The following is a 4824-nucleotide window of genomic DNA, read 5'->3' on the forward strand; positions in this document are numbered from 1 at the left end:
TCATATCATGTATGTGCATGGTCATGCCCTCTTTATTTGTCAATTGCCCAACTGTAATTTGTTCACCCAACATACTTATTCTTATGGGAGAGACGCCTCTAGTGAACTGTGGACCCCGGTCCATTCTTAACATCGAATACAATCTACTGCAATACTCGTTCTACTGTTTTCTGCAAACAATCATCATCCACACTATACATCTAATCCTTTGTTATAGCAAGCCGGTGAGATTGACAACCTCACTGTTACGTTGGGACAAAGTATCTTGGTTGTGTTGTGCAGGTTCCACGTTGGCGCCGGAATCCTTGGTGTTGCGCCGCACTACACTCCGCCGCCATCAACCTTCAACGTGCTTCTTGGCTCCTACTGGTTCGATAAACCTTGGTTTCTTACTGAGGGAAAACTTGCCGCTGTACGCATCACACCTTCCTCTTGGGGTTCCCAACGGTCGCGTGCTGTACGCGTATCAGGCCTTGTTTCCAAATACTGCAAGCACCGCTTGTTTACTGTTTTACTGCATCTCTACTTCCTGCAATATTATTACTATTTTCTGTCACCGTAGACAGTCAATTATTTTCTGGCGCCGTTACTACTGCTCATATACATTCATACCACTTGTATTTCACTATCTCTTCACCGAACTAGTGCACCTATAGATCTGACAAGTGTATTAGGTGTGTTGGGGACACAAGAGACTTCTTGCATTGTGATTGCAGGGTTGCTTGAGAGGGATATCTTTGACCTCTTCCTCCCTGAGTTTGATAAACCTTGGGTGATCCACTTAAGGGAAAACTTGTTGTTGTTCAACAAACCTCTGCTCTTGGAGGCCCAACACTGTCTACAGGAAAAGAAGCGTTAGTAGACATCAAGCTATTTTCTGGCGCCATTGCCGGGGAGGAAAGGTAAAAGGTACTCACACTCCGGATCTCGGCAACCAAGCTATTTTCCGGCGCCGTTGTAAGTGCTCGAAGCTATTTCCTTTAGATCCTGCAATTGTATCTTTTTGTTTCTTGTTTATCACTAGTTTGGCATAATGGAAAGCAACATGGAGCTTTTTAATCTTTTTCCTAAGTTAAGACATGGATGGTTTGATGCGAAAATTAAAAAACCCATGGAACATATTAGTATGAACGCTTTGAATACCATTGTTGCTAATGATATGGAAAATTCTAAGCTTGGGGAAGCTGGTTTTGATGAGCATGATATTTTTAGTCCCCCAAGCATTGAGGAGAAAATTTTCTTTGATGATACTTTGCCTCCTATTTATGATGATTATAATGATAGTGGTCTTTTGGTGCCGCCTACTATGGAGAGTGAATTTGATTATGATTACAATATGCCTCCTATATTTGATGATAGCCACTTTGTTGAATTTGCTCCCACTACAATTAATAAGAATAATTATGCTTATGTGGAGAGTAATAATTTTATCATGAGACTCATGATAAGAATGCTTTATGTGATAGTTATATTGTTGAGTTTTCTCATGATGCTACTGGATATTATTATGAGAGAGGAAAATATGGTTGTAGAAATTTTCATGTTACTAAAACACCTCTCTATGTGCTGAAATTTTTGAAGCTACACTTGTTCTATCTTCCTATGCTTGTTACTTTGCTCTTCATGAACTTGTTTATTTACAAGATTCCTTTTCATAGGAAGTGGGTTAAACTTAAATGTGTTTTGAATTTGCTTCTTGATGCTCTCTTTTGCTTGAACTCTTATTTCTTGGGAGTGCATCATTAAAATTGCTGAGCCCATCTTAATGGCTATAAAGAAAACACTTCTTGGGAGATAACCCATGTTTTTGTTTTACTACAGCAATTTTGTTTTATATTTGAGTCTTGGAAGTTGTTACTACTGTAGCAACCTCTCCTTATCTTATTTTATTGTATTGTTGTGCCAAGTGAAGTCTTTGATAGCAAGGTTGATACTAGATTTGGATTACTGCGCAGAAACAGATTTCTGTCTGTCACGAATTTGGGCAGGGTTCTCTGTAGGTAACTCAGAAAAATCTGCCAATTTACGTGAGTGATCCTTAGATATGTGCGCAACTTTAATTCAATTTGAGCATTTTCATCTGAGCAATTCTGGTGCCTCTAAAAAATTCGTCTTTACGGACTGTTCTGTTTTGACAGATTCTGCTTTTTATTTCGCATTGCTTCTTTTGCTATGTTGGATGGATTTCTTTGTTTCATTAACTTCCAGTAGCTTTGTGCAATGTCTAGAAGTGTTAAGAATGATTGTGTCACCTCTGAACATGTGAATTTTTATTATGCACTAACCCTCTAATGAGTTTGTTTTGAGTTTGGTGTGGAGGAAGTTTTCAAGGGTCAAGAGAGGAGGATGATATATGATTAAGAAGAGTGAAAAGTCTAAGCTTGGGGATGCCCCCGTGGTTCATCCCTGCATATTTCAAGAAGACTCAAGCGTCTAAGCTTGGGGATGCCCAAGGCATCCCCTTCTTCATCAACAATTTATCAGGTTTTTTCTCTTGAAACTATATTTTTATTCAGTCACATCTTATGTACTTTACTTGGAGCGTCTATTTGTTTTTATTTTTGTTTTGTTTGAATAAATTCATGCTTGTGTGGGAGAGAGACACGCTCCGCTGGTTCATATGAACACATGTGTTCTTAGCTTTACTTTTAATGTTCATGGCGAAGGTTGGAAACAGAAAATGCTACATGTGGTAGTGGTATAATGAAACACTTGCATAATCTTGTAGATCATTGAGCTTTGATAACTTGATACTTTGCAAATGTTTTGAGGTATTTAGATGGTAAGTCTTGCTGGATAAATAAGTTAAAATTAGTAGTGGATTGTGTCTTTAAGCTTGTGCCGTACTACAAACTCTATTTAAATAGTTGAAGGTGTAGTTGGACTTGATAGCTTTCCATGTTTGAGAGTTCATCGTAATAACTAAGTTGTGCTGAAGGTCGAGGGAGCTAGCGGGGTACTTGTGCCACCGTGAACGGCCCTCCTTGGAGTAAATTTTAATCATGCTCTTAATGATGAACCTGCTAGTTGTTTGCAATAAGCTTGTGAGTTCTTTTTGACTAATGATAAGCTACGGTTTTTGGCACTTCCACCATCCAAATTTGCTAGCCTCTTCGGTACTGTGCATTGCCTTTTGCTCACATTGAGAATTGTGCATACTTCGCCAGTACATCCAAACCCGTGGGAGGACTTTCTCTTGTTCTCCTACACATAAGCCCATACATCTCCTCAAAATAGCCACCATACCTACCTACCACAGCATTTCCACAGCTGTTCCGAGATATATTGCCATGCAACTTCCATTTTACATTACATGTTGTCATTTATCATTTATATATTGCTTTGCATGATTCTATACAGCTGATGTGTGGTTTACCCATGTTACGCTAGATCATTGCACATCCTGCTACACTGGCAGAGGCATACAGTTTCATACATCATGTTTCATTCATTATGAGTTATTTGTACCAAAAAGTGTGTTGTCATATTAGGATGTTGCCCCTAAAAGTGAAAAGAGCCATGGAGGCCATCAAAAAGAGAAAAAGAAAAGAAAGAAAAAATAGAAAAGAAAAAGAAAAAGAAAGAAAAAAAAGAGAGAAAGAAAAAGGGGGCAGCATTACTATCTTTTATCCACACTTGTGCTCATGTTTTAGCACCTGCATTATTCATAGTCATCATTTGTGCTCATGTTTAGCACCTACACTCCATATGAGAGAGTTTTCATGTTTTACTAGTATAACTATGTGGGGAATTTACACTATAGAACTTGGGGTGTATATTCCAATGATGAGCCTCCTCAAAAGTGCTCTAGGTCTTCGTGAGCAACCAAGTTGGATGCACCCCCACTAGTTCCATTGGAGAGCTTTCATACACATATAGCTCTATGTGCATCCATTGCATGGCAATCACTACTCCTTGCATAGCTTCGATCATAAGGCTTCCTCTTGTCTAATGATCACTTATAGCTTTGTAAGACTTTCTTCCATTTGGCCTTCCAAACCCCCATTAACGTTCTTTATGCCATAACATTCTGGTGCTAATACCAAATGCTTGCGCTCACCGGTTGAGTAGACTTCGAAATAGTTGATTCATGATGTTCATGTTTATGTTTACTTGACTGAATCCTTCTTATGTTGTGAAAATTTACTTGATGCATGGAATGAAGGATAGAACTTCTACGCTGAATACTTAACACATCTTTAATGAACTTTTTACGGTTTCATGTCTTTGAAGCAATAGTTCATGAAAACTTCTAGCTTGTTTAACTCTTGCATTATCATCTCTTATATCAATATAGACATTTGCTTTGAGTGATTTGATCTCAGTTCACATGCTTTACATCATTATATGATCAAGATTATGTTGGTAGCATGTCACTTCAGAAATTATCTTTGTTATCGTTTACCTACTCGAGGACGAGTAGGAACTAAGCTTGGGGATACTGATACATCTCCAACGTATCGATAATTTCTTATGTTCCATGCTTGTTTTATGACAATACCTACATGTTTTGTTCACACTTTATATTGTTTTATGCGTTTTCCGGAACTAACCTATTGACGAGATGCCGAAGTGCCAGTTCCTGTTTTCTGCTGTTTTTGGTTTCAGAGATCCTAGTAAGGTAATATTCTCGAAATTGGACGAAATCAACGCCCAGCATCTTATAATTCCACGAAGCTTCCAGAACACCCGAGAGGCACCAGAGGAGGGCCACAGGGGGCCCACACGTGTGGGCGGTGCGGCCAAGGAGCCAGGCGCGCCGCCCTACTGTGTGGTGACCCCGTCAGCCTTCCGACTCCGCCTCTTCGCCTATAAGAAGCTCCC

This window comes from Lolium perenne, chromosome 3 (genome assembly GCF_019359855.2).
Source record: "Lolium perenne isolate Kyuss_39 chromosome 3, Kyuss_2.0, whole genome shotgun sequence".
Classification (NCBI taxonomy): domain Eukaryota; kingdom Viridiplantae; phylum Streptophyta; class Magnoliopsida; order Poales; family Poaceae; genus Lolium; species Lolium perenne.